Below are 27642 nucleotides of genomic sequence, written 5' to 3'. Positions count from 1 at the left end.
GTCGGTGACCAGCTGCTTAGCCATATCCGTGACGCCAAGACACCGAAGGATGCTTGGGGAAACTTGAAAAAGGTCTTCGCTGCAAGCACCACTGCTCAGAAGCTGCAACTCAAACAGGAGTTGAGCAATGTTCGACAGAAGAACATGTCGGTGGCAGATTACATAGACCGGATCAAAGGGATCTGTGACTCGCTTGCCTCTATTAACGTCACCGTAGAGGAAGACGAGATGGTGCAGGTCTGTCTTGGAGGCGTGGCATCCAAGTTCGGAGCTTTCCGGCTGCGGTTTGTACAAGGGAGAATACGCCCTCATTTTTCGACTTACAGTCGATGCTCCTTGTAGAGGAGAACCACGCCGGTGCATCTACCAGTGCATCCCCAGACAACCGGATGTTGTACACGGGAGTGGATCGGTCCCATGGGCGTGGTGGACGAGGCAGGTCGGCACACAATGGAGGCGGCCAACAAGAACAGGAACGAAGGCACAGTGAGTGTGCCGACAACAGTTCCAGGACTTCCACAATGAGGGGGAGTCAAGGTGGTGCCGGAGGCCGGCAAGACAAATCAACTACGGAATGTTGGTACTGTGGAAAAAAGGGCCACAGGGAAAGCGAGTGCTAGAGAAAGCGTGCCGATTCAGACAAATCCAGATCCAGCAAGACTAGTAAGGAAGGCCGGCAAAGCTCGCACTACGCAAACGGATCGAGAGGATCCAAGAACCGTAAGGGGCGAGCCTTGGTGATGAAGCACAAGGCAAACTCAATGAAGAAGACCACTTCCAAATCGAAGGAAGTGTGGTACGTTGACTCCGGCGCATCGAACCACATGACGTGCCACGAGGAGTGGTTCTCCTTTTTGGAGAAGCCGGATCAACCGAGAGTTGTCGAAATCGGAGACGACACTCCCCACCCGATCGTGCACGTCGGAGAAGTCCCTTTGAGCCACGTCGGACAGAGGGGGAAGCTGATGAATGTATTACATGTTCCGACGATCACGAAGAACCTAGTGTCGGTCGGACAGATCGTCGACCAGGGGATGCAGGTGCAGTTTACGCACCTCGGGTGCTTTATTGAGGATCAGGGCGAAGTTATTGCGCAAGGCCACAGAGATGGGAGGATGTTTATCCTCAACACCAATGACGTCGGCACGACACTGTTCACCAAAGGACAGAAGGTCGAATCGGATATCGACCTGTGGCACAAGCGGATCGGCCACGTCAACTACCGAAGGCTTCAAGACCTGCAAACGGAACAAGTCGTTTTCGGTTTGCCGAAGTTTAGCGGCTGGAGAGCCCAAATTTGTGAAGCCTGCCAACTCGGGAAGCAACACCGGCTTCCATTCCCCACCGAAAGAAATTGAAGCCGTAACAAGCTCAATCTTATCCATTCGGATGTGTGGAGACCGGCACAAAACGTTAGCATTGGCGGAAGTCTATATTTCGTCTCCTTCATCGACGACTACATGCGGCATACGTGGATCTAAATCATTGAGCGGAAGAGAGAAGTCTTCGAGTGTTTCCGGAGCCTCCAGAAGATGGTGGAACGGGAATCGGAGAGGAAGATCAAATGCCTGTGGTCGGATGGCGGAAAAGAGTACTTTTCCGGCAAATTCAACAACTATTTGCAACAAAAAGGAATTCGGCGAGAATTCAGCTGCAGATACACACCGCAACAGAACGGTGTGGCCGGAAGGAAGAATCGGTTGCTGATTGACACAGCTAGGGCAATGGTGGAGGAAAAGGGCATGCCCAAGTTCTACTGGGCGGAGGCGGTCCAAACAACCGTTTACATCCAGAACCAGATCGGGGACAAGGTGTCAACTCACGAGCTGTATTTCGGGCGCAAGCCGAATTTGAGACACCTCCGGATATTCGGCAGCATAGCCTATGTACATGTGCCGGATGAGAAGCGGAGAAAGCTGGATGCAAAATCGGAAAAATGCATCCTAGTCGGCTATGCTCAAGAGCAAAAGGGGTATAAGTGTTATAATCCCCGGACGAAGCAGGTCTGAGTGAGCCGAGATGTTGAGTTTGATGAATCGGCATCGTGGTTTTCCTTACCGACTCCGACTTCCGATCTCGACCAGATGTCGGAGGATGGGGTCAGTGAGCCCGAACCGGCCTAGGTAGAGAAAGATGAAGCCAAGACTCAAGATGAGAGTCCGGAATCGTTCCGGTTAAGTGGACCGAATGAGAGACTGGATTAGTCCAACCAGTCGGATGATGAGACGGGGAGTAGTGGAGACTCTGTCGTGCTCTCCTCACGCAAGGAACCGAGGAGACGGTTCACCCGCAAAGAGAAAGGGAAGTAGAAGATGCCAAGATTTGAGACCGGCAATGATGAGTCGGATCGGTGCGTATCTGACTTCGGCAAGGACATAGGCAGATCTTCGGGAACGAAGACCGAACCGGCCAAGAAGGATCCCCTTAAACGGTACGGGTATAACGAGTACATGGCGCATCATTATGCGTACATGACCAAGGTCGCGGAAGTGCGTGAGCCGGAGAGCTACGTAGAAGCGGCAAAGGACGCAAATTGGCGTGCCGCTATGGAGGAAGAAATGCGGGCACTGGATGCCAACGGAACTTGGGACCTGGTTGACCCAACCCGTCACTATAAACCGATCGGATGCAAGTGGGTGTATAAGGTAAAGTACAATGCCGACAGTACAGTTAACCAGTACAAGGCCCAGTTAGTGGCGAGGGGATATGCGCAAACCCACGGAATCGACTACGATGAGACCTTCGCTCCTGTAGCGAAGATGACGACGGTTTGTGTGGTACTGGCGGTTGCTGCGGCAAGGGGGTGGCATCTTCATCAGATGGATGTGAAGAATGCCTTCCTTCAAGGAGATCTTGAAGAAGAAGTCTTTATGACTCAACCCCCCGGATTTCAGTCGGAGGTGAACAAGTCGGCGGTATACCGGCTCAGGAAGTCGTTGTACTTGGAATGCTAAGATCACGCACCGGTTGCGAAAGATGGGGTTTGTTGCCTCTAAGTCGGACTCTTCCCTGTTCATCCATCAAGGCTCAAACGGTCTGGTATGTATCTTACTCTATGTTGATGATTTAGTCATCACCGGCCCAGGTCTTCCGGAAATCAACCGCGTCAAGTTCCAGTTGTCGAACGCATTCGATATGAAGGACTTGGGGGACCTTCATTATTTTTTGGGGATCGAGGTGATCCGCACCCCTGACGGCATATTGCTTTCTCAACGCCATTATGTGTTGAATATGTTGTACAAGTTCGGCATGACGGAATGCCGACCTGTCTCCACTCCCTTGGACCGGAATCAGAAGATTCGTCCCAACTCCGGACCAGCCTGCGATGAGAAACGGTTCCGACAAATAGTCGGAAGCTTGATATACTTGACCATCACCCAACCGGACATTAGCTATCCGGTCGGAGTGATAAGCCAATTCATGCAGAAGCCAACCCTAGAGCACCTTCAGTGCGCGCAACGAATACTGAGGTATGTAAGCGGCACTAAGGATCGGGGGCTCTTATACCGGCAAGGTATAACCGAAGAGCTTGTCAGCTACACGGATGACGACTGGGCTGGCGATGCAACGGATCGTCGCTCAACTTCCGGTTTTATGTTTTCTCTTGGGAGCGCGACTGTTGCGTGGAGCAGCAAAAAGCAACCAACAGTGGCTCTATCCAGCACTGAGGCTGAATACCGACCCTGATCCTGATCTACTGCGATAACCTCAGCAACATGCAGCTCACCAAGAACCCTGTATTCCATGCTCCCACAAAGCACATAGAAGTGCACTATCACTTCGTGTGTGAGCGGGTCTTGAGTGGTGAAGTTAAACTACGGTATGTTCACATGGATCGGCAAGTTGTCGACATCTTCACCAAGCCGCTCGGGTCGGACAAGTTGCAACACTTTACCGAAATGCTTGGTGTTCAACATCTCGACATGCCGCACTTGAGGGGGAGACGCAAGGGCAAAGACACTACCAAAACGGGCAAAGGAAAAAAATTGTTGAACCCGTAGGTAAGAGAAGAACCGGTAGAGGTGGAGACAAGAAGAAAAATGAAGCCGAGTCGACGAAGGAAGTTGGCACATCCGAACAGGTCAGAGTGAGCGGCTGTGAAGAAGAAGTGTACACTCAAGAAGAGTAGTGCATGCTATGCAGAGGTCATCACGATCGTAATGGCCATGATGCGGAGTCGAATGAAGAATTCGACTTCGGTGAACCGGCTAAAGAAGCCAAGGGAAGCAAGGAGAAGGACAAGACCTGGACGTGGTCCGATGTGGTGAGAGCCCTGAAGCCGAAAATCGAATCAAAGGATACCGATTCGGACAAGAGGTGGAACGAGTCGGAGACAGCCGATTCGGATCAACAGACGGATCCGGATGAGTCGGATGAACGAGATTCCAAGGAGACACGGACGCAGCGGAAGTCGATGCCATCGCGGAGGAACCGACGGATCGGCAAGCGCCGTAGTCATAGCAGTGAAGGAGCTGAGATGGGCCTATTGAGCAGACATGCCGAAGGACGAGGTGCGTAGAACCGAAGGGGTCACGGCAAACGGGACCAGACCGGACAAGGAGCGCGAGCAACGCGAAGCGACACCAGGAGAAGTCGGTTGGAAGAAGCGGCTGCCATAGAGGTTGACACTACGACCCTACCTCAGGTTCAGCTTGAGGGGGAGTGTTGAGCAGCAAGCTCAACCGGAGCTGGATCGGCTGAATAAGCCTCAACCGGTAAGCGAGATGAATCGGTATGCCGGTGAGCAACCAAGCCGGTAAGCAGTAAGGACCGGTGAGTTGGGGAGTTGGTATGCCGGATCCAATCCGTAACCGGAAGCCTAGTATAGGTTAGACTACTAGGCAGTTATAGTCTCGTAGTTAGTGTTAGATGCTCGTGTGAGCATTGAAGTACACCGTACTTCTAACAGTCCCGTGTGGACTTGTATAAATAGCGCTGATGAGTGTGTTGTATATACAGAGAACAGAGTATTCATATAATTTTCAAGAATAGTGTGTCCTTCTCTCTCTCTCTCTCTCTCTCGCTCTCTCTCTCTCCCGCGTACTCTCTCTCTGTTTGTGTATTGTTCTTTCTAACGCTTCCACAAGCAATCTTTCACACTTACCCATGCACCTCTCCTCCTCATAAAGCCATACGAGCATTTTGTGCATGTGTTTGTGTCTTCCTTGTACGATCGGCCATCTTGTGAAGAGGGAGTGTTTCGGGCGTGCCCATGCACCTCTCCTCCTCATAAAGGTGTACGTGCATTTGTGTCTTCCTCGTACGTTCGACGTCTTGTGACGAAGGAGTGTTCGGGCGTGCCCATGCACGTCTCCTCGTCATAAAGACGTATGGGCATTCGTGTTTGTGTTATCGTCCCCTTGTGTGTTCATCTTGCGTGCTCATCTTGGTTGTACCTGTTTGATCACTTGTTTCGTGAGGTGATTTCGAAAGGTCGACGAGTCTTGATCAACGAGAGCCACTAGCCTCACAAAACAAAGGGCAATGAGACCTTGCTTGGGAAGGGGTCGGGAAGTAGTATTGTCATAAAGCAAACCTCGGGTCTTCTCTATCCCTTGAGTACTCCCTAGTCCAAGACCCCTGTGGTCCCGCCCAAGTAACACACATGCTGGAAACTTCACTACAACGGTTGACATGCCATTGCAAGCGTAACCACCTATGACCTTGTATATAAACGAAATGGAAAACTTGTAATAGAGAGTGATAATTTTGTATTCAGCATCTCCATATATAGTTTCTGATTGCTTGACTCTCTGTGTCGTGTAATTGTTAGTATCTTTTCTTGCCGAGCGTATTTTCTCTATGTTAAGCCATATACATTTTGTATGCTAGGGCATAAGAGGTTGGTGGTAGCCGTCTTCCTAATCTCCATAGTCTCCACGATTAAGTCAACACTTACGAGTCTAGTGTATAGTCACCCATATCACGGTTACGACGTACTCTCCCATTCCTGAACCACAATTTCCTTGAAGCCAAACCCCGAAGGACTAGGGACTCGGCATAGTGTCACCCTAACTGGACACACTTTTGGCACGCCCAGAGATCTATGACAAGAACAGGTAAACATCGAGGAATAGATGTTGTCTACCCATAGAGGTATGAAAGAAGCAAATCCCTAAGTTAAACTCCAGACTCGGGCAGAATCTCGAGAGGTAGCATAACATGTCATGGAAAAGTCATGCCTCAACACCCACTTATTGGATCTCGATGAAAGTGTGTTCGAGTCCGCACTCACCGAGTAGAACACGAGAAGTCAGAAGTCCTCTCCCCACTGCACCTGGTCATGGAAAGCACCAATAGCACTGTTGTCCGCCGGAATAGTAACTAGCAGACAAAAGCGTAGGAATAGGAAATAATATAGGAGCATAACGCATGTAATGATTCACGCAGGAAGTGTGAACGGCTAAATAGACCCTGCGTATATAAAGGGCAGAAAACCTCTGATAGAGGGTGCGTGTAATTTTGGGAGTGTAAAGAAACGCCTGATAATAGAATTCTATCTTCTTATATTTCCTGTGTATAGCTACGGCTAATTCACTGTGTGTCTTGAATACCTAAGCATTTAAGTATGGAAGTGTAACCCTTGATAGGGATTCAGTTGTAGCCGTCTCCCTTATACGCTGATAGGTTACAGGGATTCTTCCCCTACGCATTACGCTTAAAACACCTGTTCGTTGTTCCACACCCACATTGAGGTCTAGGTCGAAGGACTGACCGCGGACCGTGTTCCTAATCGGCAACACTTTTGGCATGCTTGGTGGCACGCTATGACTTAAAATATGTGGCCGAGTATTGTAAGTGGCAGAGTAGCCTTGCTGCTACAATCCACTGAGATTCAGCCCGTCGCCGCAACTGCCTTGAGGGCTCTGAATGGAAATTCCAAACAATTTGGGAGATGAATCCTTTGCATACGACTTAAATATGTGGCAGTCGTCATGATGTTCGGGCTGAATACAGCTCCGACAACATTTCAACAGACAATTACGGAGATATTTGGGGAATACATTCCGGCGTTCATGCAAGTTTTTTTAGACGACTTTGCGGTATATGGGAAAACAATAGACCATTTTTCGCACTTACAACTGTGCCTGGAATGTTGCCACACAGCACGCTTAAGCCTGAATCCCGCAAAATGTGCTTTTGGCGTGACCAGCGGGACTCTCTTGGGCCATATAGTCAGCAAGGAGGGAATAGCGGTTGACCCGAACAAAATCTCCGCGATTACGCAAGCCAACACTCCGACAAACGCCAAATCACTCAGCCATTTTTTGGGGCAAATACGGTGGCATAGTCAGATGATACGGTATTTGGCGGACTTCGCCACACCGTTACACGCTGTCGTACATCAGACTCCTTTCCAATGGACGGCAACGGAGGATAAGGCCTACGAGGCACTTAAGATAATGCTCACACAGGCTCCCGTCGTACAACCACCAATTTGGACGAAGCCATTCCACGTGTTCATCGACGCCTCGGACATAGCAATAGGAAGTGCACTAATGCAACTCACCGAACCAAGCTGGTACCGGCCAGTATATTACACTAGTCGCAAATTATCAACAACAGAGCGTAACTACTCCACAACAGAGCGGGAGGCGCTAGGGATGATCTATAGCATTAATAAATTCCGGCACTATTTATTAGGAAGGAAATTCACTTTCCACGTGGATCATTCAGCACTTCTGTATTTGGTGGAGAAACAAGCCCTGACAGGGAAATTGGCGTGGTGGATGTTGTTGCTCCAGGAATTTGATTTCGTAATCCAGCACCGACCAGGGACGCAACACGCAGTGGCGGATTTTTTGAGCAAACTCGAGAATGGAGAAACAATACAGAAAGATGACGACAATTTTCCGGACATCGACATCCTGCGGGTAGCGACACTAGCAGAAAGAACGGAATCGACCTTTCTGGACCGATGGCTTATGGAAATGACGTACTTTTTAACTACGAGATTGCCTCCACCACAATTACGCACGGACTAGAAGAAACAACTAGCCGTCCGAAGCCGTCACTTCTGCCTCGTCGAAGGCATTTTATATCACAAAGTAAGTGATGGCATTTGGTGACGTGGGGTACGTCAGGATGAGAAGGAAGCAGTTTTACGGGAGGCACACTGCGGCACTACAGGCGGCCATTACGCGGGCAACGTTATAGCCCGGAAAGTACGGCAGGCAGGCCTATGGTGGCCAACAACATAGAAGGACGCATCCGAGTATAGTCGAAAGTGTGATTTGTGTCAACGGATGGGACAACCCGCGGAGGGCGCAAGGATGCCACACCAGCCCATATTACCACTAGACCCCTTCCAAAAGTGGGGATTGGATTTTGTGGGGCCCTTCACACACCAGCGGCGGCCCGTACGGGCAATAAATACATATTGGTAGCCAAGGATTACTGCACCAAATGGGTAGAAGCAAAGGCCCTACGTGAAAATACGGCGGCCGTCACAGCCAGGTTCCTTTACGAGCACATATGGTGCCGGTTCGGCTGCCCGATTGAGCTCATTAGTGACCAAGGGAGTCACTTTGTCAATACGGTGGTTCGGGAACTAACACATCATTACGCCGTAGTCCATAAGAAGAGCACGCCATATTATCCGCAAGCGAATGGATTAGCAGAATCCACCAACAAGACGTTACAGACCATTTTGAAGAAAATCGTCAATGAAAATAGAACGGACTGGGATACCAAACTACAGAGTGCGTTATGGGCATACAGAACCAGCTACAAAACAAGCATACAGTCAACACCGTTTCGACTAGCGTTTGGGCTGGAGGCTGTGATGCCGGTCGAATTTCAGATACCTAGTTTGCGAATTCAGGTACGGAACCGACTATCCGAAGCCAAGTCAGAGGAGATACGGCTCTACCAACTCCTCAAACTAGGGGAAAAACACGTCCACAGCATGACATTGCTGGAGCAGGAACAACAACGGCGTAAAACGTTTGTGGATCGACATCAGAACGCTGTCGCGAAGATTCGCACGTGCGTGTGCTACTCGAGCGACCACCGGGGTCTTGGACTGGGGAGGACGTTCGCGGAATTATCGATGCTAGATGACGATCAATGTAAGATTAGATGAAATTGGTTTACTTGAGAAGGAGAAAAATTGTACACTTGAGAAGTAGAAAAATAATGAAGAAGATAAAGACAAATATAATTATATTGATGATAATGGTGTTGGTGATATCACATATTGAGCCCCCCTTACACAAGCCCAACTAGAGGCTTTTATAGGTCTTTCCATGCTCGTGACATGCACAAAACCATGGGCTAAAACCATGGTTTTGTGCACACGGTTTTGCTTATGTCATGCACAAACCATGGGTTTAAAACCATGGTTTTGTGCACATGGTTTTCTATGGTTGTTTCGTCTATAATTTGTATATGAAAAGGAAATACATATAATCTACACTATATGATAGTTGTCCTAATGGTAAGGCAATCATCTTGTATCTTAGAGGTGCAAGGTTCAAACCTTGCTTGCACCCCTGTGTATGAACTCAAGTGCCACTAGGCTAGGTTTATTTGCTAAGTGCATGTGCAATGTTGCACATCCTTGGTTTATTCGTCTCACTCGGTTTCACACCGTAGCTGAAAATCGTCACGACATCCACCCCCACCAAACCCGCACATCCTCCGGTATGTGCCGAGAAAGGTGAAGAGGTGAGATCTTTGGCAACGGTGATCAACCGAGTTCCTCTACACGCTCGTCGACTTCGTCTTCCACTTCGAGTATGCGCAATCTTTCCAACCGAACCACCGTAGCCACCCGATCCACCATATCCGGCGCTCACACCTTCTTCCCCGATCGGTTGTAGTAGATCTACCGAACGATGTCGTCGATACGACCGCTCTTCCTTCGTCCACCGCGCGTGTCCTTCGATTGGACTCCTGGCCACTCCTCACGCTCACCGTCTTCAACTGGGTATTGTAGATCGTTCGTGTCGATCTCCGATTAGGCCAGGTTTGCCCTTGTCCGGATTGGTCTCCACCGATCGCTTCTTGGCTTGGTTGGCCTTCGTCTGCATTCACATTTCCCCGAGTCGGGCTCGACCGATTGATTCTGGCTGGGTCGACCCCCTTTTGGATTGGAATTGTTCGATCGATTTTCGCCGAATTAGGTTTCGGCCGGGTCGGCCCCGGTCGATCGGCTCCCATGTGGATCTTCCTTCGTTCGGGTCGGAATCCCGGCCGGATCGTCTTCCGGTTCAACCGGTTCTCGACTCTTCCTTCCTTCCCGCATGCAACCTCTCCATCGAACTCAACCGCAGCTTCATCCTTGGCCTCCACGTCGGCCATATCCTTCCCTCCGTGTATGCTCGCCTCGAGCCATATTGTCTCCTCTTCGCCACCTCCTTTATCTTCGGTCTTATGCCGACACACGGTCTCGACTGCCGAAGTCTCCGGAACCAGTGTGAAGGAATCCCTTCGTTCATTTACATTTACCTTGTCTTCTTCATCGCCCTTCCGGTCGTCCTCTTTTTTGTCCACACATTCTGTCTCTCCGGTCTCACGTTGGTGCACGTGCACAACCGCCGAAGTCTCTAGAATAGGTGTGGGGATATCCTTTCTTCCTCGATCTTCTTCCTCCTTGTGTTGGGCCTTCGTCTTCCCATCACCACCTTCCGTCTCTCCGGTCTCACGTTGGCACATGGGCGCAACCGCCGAAGTCTCTGGAACAAGCGTGAAGAAAGTGTCGACATGGCTATCCGTCGTCGACTCATCCATAGCCACCTCCGACTCGATGTCGTTTGTCATGGCTACCTCCTCAATCTCTTCAGACTCAAACACTTTTTCTCCCTCGATCATGCAAGCTTTTCTCATGCTTGCGCCGTCATCACCCGATGTTTCGTACACAATGCGTGTTCCGAAACATTTATCCTCCCTCGAAGTGGCGTTCGCCGTCCTCGAGTCATCGGCCTCCTCCTTGGCCGTCTTTTCTTCGTAAGACAAGAAGGTGACTTGTTTCGCACCTTCTCTCTCGGTACTGTCATACTGAACCTTAGCCTTTGTATCGGCCACTTCATTAACCCGCATTTGTTGGGAGGTCTCTTCTTCCTCGATCACCATTTGCCTCGGTTTTGTCTCCCTTTTAAGCTTCATTTCTTTTGTTGGTGGCGCGTTGTTGCATCTTGTCCCTCTTCGATCGTCCCTCATGAGCCGTCTTGTTGTCGTCGATATTCTCGCTTGCCCCTTATCGTGTAGTCGGCATACACTTTCCACTTTGCTCCAATCCTCGATGAGGCCATTTGCACCATCATCTTCTTCGAGTTTGAGACCGATCGCCATCCTTTCCATTCGATCGATTGACTTCACGAACATAAGGACCTTATCAACCCCCACCAATCTTTGTTCCCGCTCCGACAATTGAGAAAATTGATGCTCGAAGTCTACGAATGCTTGTGTCGCGCCTTGGTGGGTCTTCGCTGATGTCACCCATTGGTCGAAGTTGCGTCGATCTTGTCCCTTCTGCCTCTCATAGCCATATTCCTCCAATAGAGCCTTCTTGAAAGTCGCCCACGAATCATGAGCTTCTAGAAGCTCTGTTACATCTTTGAAGATCGGTTGAGACACCACCCGACAAAAGTACTCTAGCCTCATAGCTTTGTCCACACCTCTTGAATCCATCTCCGCATTGTAGACTTTTAGGAAACTTTGGACTTCGGCACCGTTGAAATAGCTCATTCGTTCGACTACTTTGTCGACGGCTTGTTGGGCTTCATTTCTTCTTTTCTCTTCTCTCAGAAACTCCATCATCCTTCTTGACATTGCCTCCATGAGATATTCGCCATCCATCTTCGTCCTCCCCTGCTGCTCTTCACGTCGGGTTCACCAAATGATGTCGCGAAGATTCGCGCGTGCGTGTGCTACTCGAGCGACCACCGGGGTCTTGGACTGGGGAGGACGTTCGCGGAATTATCGATGCTAGATGACGATCAATGTAAGATTAGATGAAATTGGTTTACTTGAGAAGGAGAAAAATTGTACACTTGAGAAGTAGAAAAATAATGAAGAAGATAAAGACAAATATAATTATATTGATGATAATGGTGTTGGTGATATCACATATTGAGCCCCCCTTACACAAGCCCAACTAGAGGCTTTTATAGGTCTTTCCATGCTCGTGACATGCACAAAACCATGGGCTAAAACCATGGTTTTGTGCACACGGTTTTGCTTATGTCATGCACAAACCATGGGTTTAAAACCATGGTTTTGTGCACATGGTTTTCTATGGTTGTTTCGTCTATAATTTGTATATGAAAAGGAAATACATATAATCTACACTATATGATAGTTGTCCTAATGGTAAGGCAATCATCTTGTATCTTAGAGGTGCAAGGTTCAAACCTTGCTTGCACCCCTGTGTATGAACTCAAGTGCCACTAGGCTAGGTTTATTTGCTAAGTGCATGTGCAATGTTGCACATCCTTGGTTTATTCGTCTCACTCGGTTTCACACCGTAGCCGAAAATCGTCACGACAACGCAAGGGAAAAGGAGTTCGTCGTGGGTCGAGCGGTGCTAGTTTTCCAAAAGCGCATGGGCCATATGCCGGGGAAGTTACGATTCCGCAGGACTGGCCCATACTGGATAATTGGAGCGGAACAAGGCACATTCCAACTAGGTACGCTGGCCGGAGAAATAGTACGGCAAAAGGTGAATGGGTTTCGGCTCAAACCTTACCTAGGCCCTACGCCACCTAACCCATTCACCGCCGAACGGGACAGAGCCGGAGAACCTGCAGCGTAAAATGGACGGCCCCACTTGTATCATAATGTAAAAATAGGTAAATAATCGTTACGCAAAAAAAAAAGAAAAAAAAAAAAAGAAAAAAAAAAGGAGAAGATAACGACTATTAAAACGACTAAAGGCATGCACAAACTCCTAGTTCAAAAACACGCAACACCACGATGGCTCACCGCCCAATGAACCCTAAGCCACAAATAGAAGGAAACAGAAGATTTTCTGCACAAAACAGAAACCCATCTTCTAGCTATCAGCGCCCCCATCGCTCCTCCCCCTCACCTTCTCCCCCATCCTATCACAGAGCTCCAACCCACCGCAACCACCCGTCTCCTTCCCATGAACCTACTCTGGCGATGCCGATCTTCATCTGTACTGCCCTATGCCGATGGCTCGTGGAGAAACGCCTGGATGGGTACATCTGGGTCGCAGAAGCACCTCCACACCCGGATGCCATGGACATCGCCAGGAATCTTAACATCGACACGGTCACCAACTCTTCCATCCGGAAGAAGTTGGACCTATCCTCACTAGGCGAAGACATTTCGAAATACCTCCTGCAGAGGCGCAACAGCGGTATTTTGGTCCATATTCCTCCTCCGCCAAGGCCTATAGAACAAAGCAGATTCCGGATCCCTTCTTCCGTGAAGTTGCCAAGTTCCTGCTAGAAGTCGGCTACGTACATGTCAACGCATATGGGATGCCTAAGCAAAAGGCAAGCATTATTATCGATACCTTTGAAGGGTGTGTCGTCGACTGGGGGGTCATCATAGGGCCGGCGTTAAGGGAAGGCCTGCATGCGTACCACGTAGGCAAAAAGCTCAGGCCGATCATACAACAGTACCTTACGGTACTATTTCCACCCCGAGGCCTGCCGGCACCACAACCCAACTGACCCACGCCCCCATCCCAATCCGCGAAGCGCAGGTTAGCGGAGTTATCGGCCCCAGAGTGGGAAGAGGAACCCCAGCCTGCCCAGCCAAACCCAAGGACAACACCTCCTATCGACCAACCGGACACACGGACAACGCAGGAGGAACAACCGACACGTTTCATGGAAGTAGCCCCAGAGCAAGACATTGAAACACGGCAAGAGAGCTCCAGACCAAAACGGCATAGATTGGACAGGAAAATGGGCGGGGGCTGGTCAAAAACGCCCCCACGTTGACAGAAATAGCGACCGAAGGCAATGGCTCCGCAGCTACGGAACCCAATACCAGCTTCGAAATCATCCGGGAGCCACGGCCGGTCATTACGACCCAGTCCCAACGAGGGAAAGCCGTATTGACGGCGGAAAGCGAGGTTTTGGCATATCCGGATATCCCGGATACGGCCCACGAGCTCAGCGTCGTCTTGCAGTTCAGTACTTCTTTTGAGCTCATGGAGTTCCTGGCAACACAACAGGTAAAAGCCGCCCAACGAATGGCCAAAGAGCATGCGGAACGCCAGATGATCGAGCGCGCCCTAACACAAACAACGGAGAGCTACGATGAGGACCGGCTAGCCAGGGTCGGCAGACAGAGGAACGTCAGGGTACGCCGAGTGGGGATGGAGATACCCCCATTAAACACGGCCCTAGTCGAAGTCCATCAGGAACTGGCAAAGGTCAGCACGGGCGCCAAGGAGATGGCCATAAAAAATAAGAATGTCTGGAAGAAGGTTAAACTGACCCAAGTCAAACTACAAAAAGCCAACGCACGCGTCGCGGAGTTGGAAGCTCACGTGACTACGGCGCAACACACAACCCTGCCTCCGAACCATGCCATCGACGCTCTAAAAGAAGCAATAGAGGCTCAGACCGCCATCGCCTCAAAAGCGAAAAGCGTTGTGCAACTAGCGGAATCAGAAATTCATCGCCTTCGAGCAGAACTACGCCAATCCTCAGACAGAGAAAAGGAGAAACAGGCTAACGGTTGGAAGGCAGTAAAAATCCTTGAAGAGAAACTCACTACGGAGGTAGCTCAGCACATCCAGACAAAAGATGACAACGCCCAATTACGGGAGGACACGAAGAAATCAGAGGCGGCAATAGCGGGACTTCGGGCCTTATTAGAAAAAAAGAAGGCATGGTTCAACGAGCAGTTGGTGGTCGAACAAGACAGAAGGCATCAGCTCAAAATCCGCCTAAACAATGAAATGGGGAAATTAGAAGAACAACATGCAAAGAAATCCCAACTCTGGGAGGGCCTGAAGGCCACGTACGAGGAAGCGGCAACGGTTAAACAACAAGAAATCGCAAATCTCCAGAAGTCGATGGAAGACGCACGCAACCGTTGCCAGGCCATCACAGATAACGTGTGTATCCTTCTCCAAACAAATCAGGAGAGGTTCACAACGCAATTGAAAACGGCGCTGGACAAAGGATGGATGGTGTGGGCAACCCAAGCAGCGGAATTGTATGCGTATCGTGTGGACTGGGAGAACCGGCGAAAAGACGGTCGAGGTTTCTATAAACTAAATGAGGAGAGCATTGTGGCCATACCGGAGGACCTAGCGCAAGACTATCGTGCGCTAGCGGACCAACATTCCGAAGAACTCGCACAGCTCTTAGATGATTTTGGTGAAAGCGATGAGGAGCTATTTCACCAGATCACACAAGCCGGCAACACGCAGGAATCTCGCGCGACGCCAATTCTGGGCACAGCCGAAGAAGAGGAACCTCAGTCCCGATCACTAGAAATGACAACGATGCAGAATAGCGGGGACCGACAAGCGGAGTTCCCCACAGGACCAGACAACGAAACCACTGCACAACAAGAGGTTCATCCGCACGAGCCCACACTATCATCAGACCACACGAAGAACGGTGCGGGCCAGGCGGAATCTCCGCCCCACTCCCCGAAACGTACAAAAACGGTCGACACTACGAAGGATGCAACAATAGAGGCAGAGCCGCAGTCAACTGCAAGCACGACAACAGCGGAGCCCAACCCACTACCTCAAGAAGAGTCCACTGTACCCGGACCGCCCACACATGACGACGGCGACTCCGGGAGAAACTAGCCCGAGCAAGCAAGGGAGCCACACCACGATGCACCTACGGGCCCTACGTCACGTACAGACGCGGACACCGCAGGAGAGCCAAACATCCGGGCCATTTTGGAAGAGGATTAACGGGATGGGTCCGACATGCCAGGGCATTGTCCCACAGGCATGCCAGGTGTTGTCCGCCGGAATAGTAACCGACGGACAAAAGCGTAGGAATAGGAAATAATATAGGAGCATAACGCATGTAATGGTTCACGCAGGAAGCGTGAATGACTAAATAGACCCTGCGTATATAAAGGGCAGAAAACCTCTGATAGAGGGTGCGTGTAATTTTGGGAATGTAAAGAAACGCTTGATAATAGAATTCTATCTTCTCTGATTTCCTGTGTATAGCTACGGCTAATTCACTGTGTGTGTCTTGAATACCTAAGCATTTAAGTACGGAAGTGTAACCCTTGATAGGGATTCGGTTGTAGCCGTCTCCCTTATACGTTGATAGGTTACAGGGATTCTTCCCCTACACATTACGCTTGAAACACCTGTTCGTTGTTCCACACCCACTTTGAGGTCTAGGTCGAAGGACTGACCGCGGACCGTGTTCCTAATCGGCAACAAGCACTTGTGACACAAACCTCCCAACGCTTCTGACCGAGCCTGCTTACAACAACGTCGAACGATATGCGTGCGCCACCATGAACTTCTCTTATCCCCGTTACAACGGTGAACCCGATGCCGAGACTCACACACGATATTTCCTTAACATTTGGAACGTGAAGCATATGTCGCAACGGCTCCTAGAAGCCCACGCCAACGTTTTGGCTCACTCTGGACGCACGAGTAGCATGGTTGCATTCACAGCTCGATCTCTCGACTTTCACGACGTTCGACCAGCTCCGCACGACGTTCCTTCGATTGTTTCACCGAAGTGTTCCACAATGCGAAATTATTGGTCAGTTCTACTTTATCCGGTAGTTCAATCAGGAATCTGTCACCAATTTCGTAATCCGATTCCAGACCTTAAGAAGCTAGCTTACACGGGCACCTACTGAGGAGGAGGCTAAGGAAACCTTTCTCGCCAAGTTGCGCGAGCCCATCTGAACGACTCTAGGTATGCTCGATTTTACGGGCCAAACAACAGACACAGTCATAGACCAGGTTCTTCGGCTGGAGCTGGAAGACATTGACAAAGGAATGCCCATGACATCCTTACAACAGGCATTACCACGGGACAACGAGTATCGTTTCCAATATGCCATTCAATGCATAATCTGCCTTAACCCAGGACACTCGGCATTGAATTGCCACATTTGGCCTCAGTACCCTATTTGCCACTCTCAACCAATGCAAGTACAACCTTTTGAATCAACCCTCGGTACCAGTTCGGTGTATCAAATTGCATCGTAACAATCAACAACCCAATGACCAAATTTGATAGGAGGAGTGTTATTGGAACGTGGATTGGAATCGTCGTAATGATGGAAATGACCCTAATAGCCGAGATGATGATGAATATTAGGATGATGAAGATCAAGAGAAAGAGGCCTATCGTCGTAATGACCGGTATAACAACCGCGAAGGGCGGCGCTACAAGAATCAATGCTCCACGAATAATTGAGGCGGGTAGGCCAAATCACGAATGTATGGAGGTGACAGAGAGCCCCATAACTAGTAGTCCCGCAACGACAGTTTGGAGGATGACCAACGCGTCACCAGAATAATATCAGTATCAACAGTGACCTCGCGATGAGCCTGCGCCACCATCCGAGCCCATGGCTCAACCCACAGTAGAAAAAGGTGAGTCCAATCTACATTGTTTTATTTGTCCACAACAAGGACATTACATGAGTCAGTGCCCATGATGCAATAAGGGCAAGGGACCAAGGGCGAATATGATCACAACAGAAGTACAACAGGTGACCACCCGTATCCAGTCGAAGATAGCTGAGTGGAAAGTGCAAGATGAAATAAGAAAAGCTGCAAAAGCCTCGATAGACAAAGCCAATGAGGCCAAAGTTGATCGCGTGCGTAAGGATGCGGCAACCGAGGTAACATCGTCAAATATGTCGCGTTGTTACACACGTTGTCGAGGTATTCCTCGCGGATGCGTGGAATGAGGCGGGATCTCAGGGGTCCTGTACCGAAGAGCAAGAGAGAAAAGACAAGAGACCCACTACGTGCGAGCGTAGATTCACAGGGACACGGCCCTTCGACACAAAGACGCGAGTGGGACAGCGACTCAGAGAGACACGAATGTATGTATGTATTAACAAAGACAACAACAAGAACATGGGAGCAACAAAAACACGAAGTCGGTTACAACCGAACAGGCCGGCGAACAGATGCCGATGCCTGTTCGTAAACGCACAGAAAGACAGGAGCAGGTTGGACAGCGCGAGCCTCCCGAAACCTGCACAGAAGGGAGCTATGGAGTTTGCGAACCAGAGAGAGAGAGAGAGAGAAGCCTTCGCACGCAAACCGACAGCACTTCGTCCTCGACTCTCCGCGATCCCCTTTCTGTTCTCGTCTGCTTCCTTTTTATAGACAAGGAAGGAGCCGTTTCCCCTTTACTTCCTACCCACTAAATCTACCCGCCTAGGATCTTCTATGGACAACATTCGAGAAGAGCCGGTTCCTACGCTCCTGTGCACCGATTCCGCTTGTGGACGGTTTTCTTCACGACATCCGCCCCCACCTAACCACGCATCCACCGGCATGCGCCAAATTGAGTTGGGACGGAGAAAACCTGTCCAGCCTTCATTCCCCGCCCGTCGGTTCTTCCTCGGTTTCGGATCGTTCATCGTCGCGGTCCAGTTCAACCGGATCCGGCTTGTCGTCGTGACGCTTCTTGAACGCTTTGATCCGCTTCCCCGCTATCGGTATCGCCATTCTCGTACCGTCGAGTTCCGCCAGATGGTACGTCCCGTTGTCGTTGGCGCTTTGTACCACGTAAGGCCCGAACCACCTTCTTGCGAACTTCCATGTCGCTCGGTGCTGGTTGTCAAGGCTGCTGTCGTAGACTAGCACCCAGTCGCCTTCCTCGACCTTCTTCGGTCGGAGCCGGTGCGTTCGATCGAACCGGGCTTTGTTCCTCATCCTTGCTTCCCGAAGCTTTTCCGCAGCCTGCTCCACGTCCTCCGGTCTTCGCTCGAGCTGTCGTATACGCGCCGCCAGCAGTTCCTCCCGGCTCATCTCGCCTCTCCAGTCCACGGTTGCCCACGAGGAGATCGTGCGTTCCATCGGCATGACCGGCTTCTGCCCAAACATGAGTTCTGCAGGCATGAATCCGGTTGCCGAACTGTGCATAGTTCGGTCCGCCCACAACGCGTAAGGCAGCAGCCGCGGCCAGTTCCCGACTTGACCTCCGCATGCCCGAACTAACGCCTTGAGGATCGGTCCGTGCCCGCGCTCCACCTTTCCATTCGCCTCCGGATTGTACGCAGTGGTAAGCGAGAGCTTGACTCCTAGCCGGTCGAACAACTCCTCGGCCTCTTCGGCGTCCAACTCCCCGCGGTCAGCCACGATCTTCCCGACGCACCCATACCGGCATATCACGTCCTCAATAAGGAACCGACATACGGCCGCGGTCGTTTTGTTCTGAAGGGCCCGGCCTTCAACCTGGTTCGTCAGATCTTCCCGAGCCAGGACCAGATACCGCATCTGTCCTACTCCCATCGGCATCGTCACCAGATCTACCATCCATTTGAAGTGGATGGTCGGAGGGTACGTAGGGTACGTAGGGTGAAGCTCGTCCTGATGTCGGACTATGGAGTGCATCTGACTGTTACCGGCCGGCAAGGAGTCCAAAATACGGAGTGAAGGAATTAATTAAGTATGGTTGTAAATAAGCATAGTGTGGACGGACGGACTGGAAACGGTATGCCGTTCCAGATCCGGACGGATCCCGAATAGGTGCGATAGGCACCGTTTTGTACTACGGGCCGGAAACCTATTTAAAGGCCCGGACCCCATTGTAATCGCAGCGGATAATTAATAGAGCTTATGGTTTTTATACTTCTGTGTTGATTCCGTTCTGTAATTACTGTTATATCTTACGCGTGTAATTAACAAAAGCGCTCTAATCGTGTAACCTACGTAAGTCGGTGTAATCGTTGAGTCTTAATCCTATGCCGTAATCACCCTTTGGAGAAGTGTCTCCGTGACACCTTGTGTTAGGCCTTATCCGGTCAGAGAATAACACAGTTTTGGCGACCACGATTCTTGCTTTCTCGCAGCGAACGACGGCTTAATGGATGACGAGACCAACGCACGACCTGGTTACAGACCGAGCTCGACGCCTCGCCGAACGGCAAAGACGGCGTGAGACTTTCCAGCAAGCAGCACACGAAATTCGCTCGGATCGTTCGTTCTCCAACGAGATCCGGAGAGTCGCGGAGGAATCTCTTCGGTTACAGCAAACTCTCGACCAGGACGACGGAGGCAGCGTGCACACGAACTACCGGAGCAGCAACGATACCCCCGACGGCCCGGAGGACGACGGGTCGGATACCGTGCCGACTCCAGAACCGGAACCGTTCGACCAGGGCTATCCGGAACCGCAAACGGAAGCCGTCAACCCACCAACACCGGAAGTGGAAGAAGCAAAGCCACCGACACCAACGAAAGAGCCGGCGAAGGTACCGGAAGAAGAGCCGGTGAAGGAACCGGAAAAAGAACCGGAAAAAGCACCGGCAAAAGAACCGGAAGTGGAACCGGAGAGAAAACCGGAAAGATATCAACAAACGCCACTAAACCGCGGCCTAATACTGGACGACGACATGCCGTTCCAATACTCAAAGTATCGCGATGATCCGGACGCGGAAGCGCATGTTCATGCCTTCGAGCAGACATGGGAAGCAAATCACACGTCCCAACGAATGACAGCGGAGGAAGAAGAACGCTCGAAGATAGCGGAATTCGGGGTCACGTTGGAAGGACCAGCGACACGATGGCGGCGGACGCAGGACCCGACGACCATCACAACCTTTGCAGAAATAAAAGCAAAATTCTTGCATTTTTTCCACAAGGAGGTCGACCAGACGACAATGGTGGGCCTGTTTTATACGATCCGACAGGAGGCAGGGGAAAGCATTCCCCAATTCGTCATCCGTTTCCAACGAATGCATAGCCAGCTTGCCCGTGCACCCCCGGAGGAGGAATTACGGACGATATTTTTAAGCGCACTTCGGGAACCGTTACGCACGGTGTGTACGGTGATCGACTTTCGAGGAAGCACCATTGACCAGGTCATTGACCGGGTCAAAGAAATGGAAAAGTCAAGCTCATGGCTTACACTGGGAGCACTGCAACGGGCATTACCCACAGATGAAGATCTCCGGTTCCGGCAGGCAATTCAATGCACAATCTGCTTGAATGCCGGACACTCGGCAGTGGAGTGCACCATGCGAACCCAGTGTGTGATTTGTCAATCCAAGAGTCATACAACGGACCGGTGCGAGTATAACCTGCTAAACCGACAAGCACCACCCGTCCGACGGATCGAGCCAAGAAGCAGCCGAGACGAAGATGAAGATCGTTGGCAAAGAATGAACCGGTACCGACCGGCACAGGATGTCCGGTACGGAGACAGACAAGAGAATGATGGCCGGTACGGGGATCGGCATGATAACTACGACCGGTATGAGCGATCGGACCGTTATCGGGAGTCCAACAGACGACACGAGCAATACGACAGAGACCATTCCCCTGGTTACCGAAGGCACCAGGAGGACTACGGCCGATTTTACGATCCACCAGGACAGGACTACCGAAATAAAAATAAGAATAATAAGAAACGTAATTTCAAGAAAGGTGGTCACCCTAGGGACCCGGAACATGGAACCCCAAGGAGCCAACCGGCACAGAACGCACCACTCACTACGGGACCGACTCCGGCTACCAGCAATGCTGAATCCAGCAATACCCGTAAAGAGTACTGCTACTACTGCAAGCAGGAAGGCCACTACAGTAACCAGTGCCCGGCAAAGAGCTACGATAAACGACCAGCAGTTAATATGGTGGTTCCGGAAGTGGCGGACGTACAGCAAGTAACCACACGGTCGAAAGGCATGGCCAAAGAGTGGGAAACACAAGAGGCCATACGAAAACAGGCGACGGAATGGGTAAAGGAAGCCAATGAAAGGAACGTCGCGGACGCGGAACGGCAAAAGGCGAATACCATAGGGAGTGCCGGCGGTAGCCACGCAGAAAACGAGACATGGCAAGCACTGCAAGAATGTCAGATCACGTTGCCATTAGGAAGACTCTTGCAGCTCGTGCCGCGATTTACGGAAGGACTAAAAACGGTCATGACAGACGGTAGAGCCCCACCGGCACCAGTCCTCTTCTCGAATCCGGAGGAGGGACCGACGGTGGTGGACACTAGTAGTCCGGTGATTACAGCTATTGTCAAAGGGCACGAACTTCCCGGCACAGTAATCGATGGAGGTTCCGGGGTGAACGTAATAAGCCTCCACACGTGTGATGCCTTGGGTATACATGAATGGGAGCCATGTCTGTTCTGGCTATGAATGGCGGATACGAGCTCTGTACGGCCGACGGGCATAATACGGAAATTGGAAGTCACCATAGGAGGTCACACATTTCACATCTCGGCTGTAGTGCTGCAACTACAGGCGCAAGGCGCGTACCCACTGTTGCTGGGCAGACCATGGTTGAAAACAGCACACATCAAGCAAAATTGGCGGAAAAATATGATTACCTTCCGGCGCGGAAAAGCCAAGGTCCGGGTACCGACACAACCACGGACGAGCAACGGTAAGGAATGCACACCGCTATATGCGGAATGCGTGAACATGCTTGAAGGGTTGGCAGACGACGAAGAAGCCCAGTACTTGGAGGAACACCCGAAGATCATACCACTCTTCGAGATTGACGTAGCTGAAGCCGTAGCGCCATACTTGCCGCATCGGGACGAAACCGAAGCCGAACCAGACAAAGATTCGATTCAGGAATTACGGCAAGCACAGGAAGCGTTGGAACGGGAAATGGCCGTTTCCTAACGGGTAAAAACATCCCAGCTCGACGAAGTGAACCTAGGAAGTAAGGACGAATCAAAGTCGGTACACATCGCCAAAGAAATGAAGCCGGAAGATAAAGCGGCGATGATCAAACTTCTCACGGAGTTTCGCGACGTATTCGCCTGGTCATACGAAGACATGCGAGGGCTGGACCCTCAATTATATCAGCACCAGATCCACTTAGGCAAGGACGCGAAACCAGTGGCGCAAAGACGTTACCGAATGAACCCCAACTACGCCGCCAAAGTGAAGGAGGAAATCGACAAACTCCTAAAAGTGGGCTTCATCCGGCCGGTAAAGAAAGCGACGTGGCTGAGCCCCATCGTCGTCGTCCCAAAGAAGAACGGTAAAATCCGCGTGTGTGTAGATTACAGGAAACTAAATGCAGCCACAATTACGGATGCATTCCCTCTTCCGTTCACGGATGGAGTACTCGATGTCGTTGCAGGCCATGAAGTTTATAGCTTTTTAGACGGGTTCAGCGGATACAATCAAATCCGGATGCACCCTGACGACCAGGAGAAGACAGCGTTCGTCACCGAATGGGGGGTGTTTGTGGCCGTAGTAATGATGTTCGGACTAAAAACGGCACCAACAACTTTCCAGCGAATCATCATGGAGATCTTCGGCGAATACATTCCAGCCTTCATGCAGGTTTTCCTGGATAACTTTGCAGTCTATAGCCGGGAAAAAGACCATTTGCAGCACCTACGGTTATGCCTTGAAAAGTGTAGGTTATACCGGCTAAGCTTAAACCCAGCAAAATGCGTCTTTGGGGTGTCAAGTGGAATCTTACTGGGACACATTGTAAGTAAGGAGGGCATTGCGGTCGACCCGGACAAAGTAAACGCGATACTAGGGGCACCGGCGCCGAAAACGGCCAAAGCACTAAGCCGATTCTTAGGACAGATCCGGTGGCACAGCCGGATGCTCCGTCACTTGGCTGACTTGGCTACACCATTACACACCGCGGTACATCGGACACCGTTCCAATGGACGGATACGGAGGATAAGGCATACAATGCCCTGAAGGTACTTTTGTCGCAAGCACCCGTCGTGCAGCCTCCGGATTGGAGCAAGGAATTTCATGTGTTCGTTGACGCTTCCGACATCGCTATCGGCAGCGCCTTAATGCAACTTACGGAGCCTAAATGGTACCGGCCGGTATATTACGCCAGCCGGAAGCTGTCCCAAGCGGAGAAGAACTATTCGACGACGGAACGGGAGGCCCTGGGCATGATCTACAGTGTCACAAAGTTTCGTCATTACCTATTGGGAAGGAAGTTCTCCTTTCATGTGGATCACTCGGCGCTCCTGTACTTAGTGTCCAAGGCGTCCCTGACCGATAAGTTGGCCCGTTGGACCTTGCTGTTGCAGGAGTTCGAATTCGAGATCTTCCACCGGCTCGGTATCCAGCATGCCGTAGCAGACTACCTGAGCCGGTTAGAGTTCGGAGAATCAGGCGACGGAGTATCGGATGAATTCCCGGACGCAGAGTTATTCCGTATCACCCCGGAAACGGCAGCGGACAACACGGTGGCATCAGAAGATAGGTGGCTGACAAACATGCACCAATTCCTAAGCACGGGCCTGCCACCGGAGGAAATGAACCGGGACGAGAGGAAACGACTGGCGGTGCAGAGCCGCAATTTCTGTCTGTTACGGGACACTCTCTACCACAAGGGAGCAGATGGAATATGGAGACGGGCAGTCCGTAGTGACGAGAAACAAGTAATCTTACGGGAAGCACACTGTGGGGTTGCCAGAGGACACTATGCCGGGGAAGCGACGGCAAGGAAAGTATGGCAGAGCGGCTTATGGTGGCCCACGACGTTAAAAGACGCCGTCAAGTATGCTAAGGAATGCGACCTATGCCAACGAATGGGCCAGCCTACGTAGCAAGCACGGATGCCACACCAACCGGTACTTCCACTAGAGTCATTCCAGAAGTGGGGGTTGGATTTTGTCGGACCGTTCAAGCCACCGGCAATGAGAACAGGTAATCGTTATGTCATCGTGGCAACAGATTATTGCACTAAATGGGTGGAGGCTAAGGCCTTGAGAGACAACACCGCGTCATCCACAACAAAATTCCTGTACGAGAACATTTGGTGCCGATATGGATGTCCGATTGAATTAATCAACGACCAAGGAGGGCACTTCCTCGGCCAGGTAGTTGAAAGCTTAACAACGTTCTATGCCGTGGTCCATAAACGGAGCACACCGTACTACCCACAAGCGAACGGGTTAGCAGAGTCCACCAACAAAACGCTGCAGAACATTCTCCGCAAAATCGTCAATGAAAACCGGACGGACTGGGATACAAAGCTCCATAGCGCGCTATGGGCGTACCGGACGGCATACAAAACAAGTATCCGGACAACGCCGTTCCGGTTAGCGTTCGGCTTAGAGGCGGTCATGCCGGTGGAATTTCAGGTACCAAGCTTACAGATCCAACTACGGGAACGGCTGAATGAAAAGGAGTCGGAGGAAATGCGGCTAGCAGCACTATGCGAACTGGAGGAGCAACGGCTGGCCAGCATCCTACACATGGAACTGGAGCAACGACGACGGAAAGCGTTCGTTGACCGTCACCGGAAAGGTAATGAGAAGATGTTTGAAATCGGAAAGCCGGTGCTAGTATTCCAAACAAGGATGGGCAAGATGCCGGGTAAACTCCGGTTCAGATGGATAGGCCCGTATTGGCTGACACGGGAATACAACGGGTCCTATCAGTTAGGGACACTTGCCGGTGAAGTGCTAGGCAAGTGGGTCAACGGATTTAGACTAAAGCCCTATAAAGGACCGATGCCAAATAACCCGTTTATGCAGCCCATCGGCACTATACCGGGAACGGTACGGATGGAAGAAAAAGACGACGGGGAACCTGTAGTAGAGGCGAAGGAAGGCACGGCAACCCGTAAGGAAAACGGTAAGGGTCCGAAGGGACCTACGGATGTGTAAGATCACATACCGTCATTAAAAAAATAAAAATAAAAATAAAAAAAAACATTAAAAATCGAGGTATGAACGGACGTGAAAGCAAGGAGCGAAAAGGTACGAAGTGGGCATTTAAGAGCCGCCACGCTACTTAATACTAAAATGGTACACGACGTGTGCATGCTCGGAAAAGGCGCCAAGATGCACAGAGAAAAAGAAGAACGCATGGAGACCTTTTTTTTTCGCGAGCCAAGAAGCACAGAAGCACCAAGGCAGTGGAAGCTTAGCAAACGCGAACCTGCACTCAGAGAACCCCCACGTTCGGAACGCTCTCTCTCTCGCTCTCACTCTCATCACCACTCTACCTCGCCATCTTTCCTCGACCTCGAAGCAAACATGGAACCACAAACGCTGTCGGAAGCGGCCAGGAAATGGCTCAGGCAACACGGACTGGATGGGTTCTTGACCATCATGGAGGCACCACCGCACAAAGAAGCCGACCGGGTCATCAAGGAGCTCGACACAGAAGTCATCACCGAGGAAGCGATCCGTGCGCTAACAGGCCTTCCGGAGGGAGGTATTTTTCAGATTGATAACCCAACCTCGGAGCAACTCATCCGATATTTCGGTGAGTACTCTGTAGCCGGCAAAGGCTATCGAACGCAGGGCGGCGAAGATCCGCTATTCAGGGAGATAGCTCGAGTGCTCCATGAGTACGACCACGTGTACCCCCGACCCCCTGTCATGCCAAAAACTCGGGCAGGGATGATCATAGCCACCTATGAAGGGAACAAGGTGGACTGGCCGGTGTTGATTGCAGACGGTTTGTGCGCGGCAATCGACATGGTACGAGGAAAGGACGGCAAGGAGGGCCGGAAGCTGTGGCATGCCGTAGCTCAGTGGATAACATTGCTCGTGCCGCCGGTCGAGACCGTTCAGCCAAAGAAGCGGCCAAGATTATCGGAAGGAAGCACCTCGAAGCCCGCGTCCAAACAACAGCAGCTGCTGGCGTCGAAGGCGACGAAAGGGAAGAAACGGCTCCCAGAACCGGAGGAGGTGTCACCGGTCCTACCCGTTAAGATAACCATACGGCGACCGGGACAAAAGGAACCGGAACCCTTGACGGCACAGAAACATGCCGTTACCCAGGAAGAGGAAATGGAGGAGCCAGAGGAGCACCTCCAACGACGGTCAAGAAGTAGCACCGCCGGGACAGCGGGGGAGCGTTCGGACCCGCGAAAGGAAGAAACGCCCCCAACTCAACCTGAGCAAACCACAAGGGAGGAACCGGAACCGGTTCGTATAGAACCGGCCTTGTCGACTTCTATACCAGAAGTCATTCCAACGGCTCCGGAGACGGCGAGAACCGGAACCCAACAGCCGGCGAGCCCAGCCAGCACACACAGCGGCCAAGGAGTAGAACCAGAACGGCAGATACAGGCACTCAGGCCAGACAATTCCACGGTGAACGAGCCGACCCGACCAGTACAGCAGCAAGGCACCAGTAGCATGTGGCTACGGTGGGTAGGCGAGCAGATCGCCGGAGCGGTCGAGTACATAGAGGCGGAGGAGAGAGCGCACCACGAACGGTTGCTCGTCACAACCGTAGATCTAGAGACGGCCCGGTCCAAAATCCGGAGCCTTGAACAAGACTTGGACAGGGTCACAAGGGAAATGGCTCAATTGGCTTTGACAACACAAGTCCAAGCACCGGTGACTCCGGGCAATGTACAGAATAAAGCGTCAGATCAACCTGTACATAGCAATCAGACCCCGGCAACGGAAACCGTTCCGGAGAGAAATGCGGCACAAGCCCAAGAGCTTGCGGACTTAAAGGATGAGCTAGCTGCCCAAGAAGCGCTGAGGAGCCGCGAAAGAGAATTGAAGACGGCAGCGGAGGCAGAACTCAAAAAGACTGCTGACAAT

Source organism: Azolla caroliniana, unplaced genomic scaffold (assembly GCF_043228905.1).
Source record: "Azolla caroliniana isolate FFs.n. ecotype wild unplaced genomic scaffold, voAzoCaro1.0.p SCAF_14, whole genome shotgun sequence".
In the NCBI taxonomy this organism is placed as follows: domain Eukaryota; kingdom Viridiplantae; phylum Streptophyta; class Polypodiopsida; order Salviniales; family Salviniaceae; genus Azolla; species Azolla caroliniana.
The sequence above is the reverse complement of the archived record's forward strand: the minus strand, read 5'-3'. Positions refer to the sequence as shown.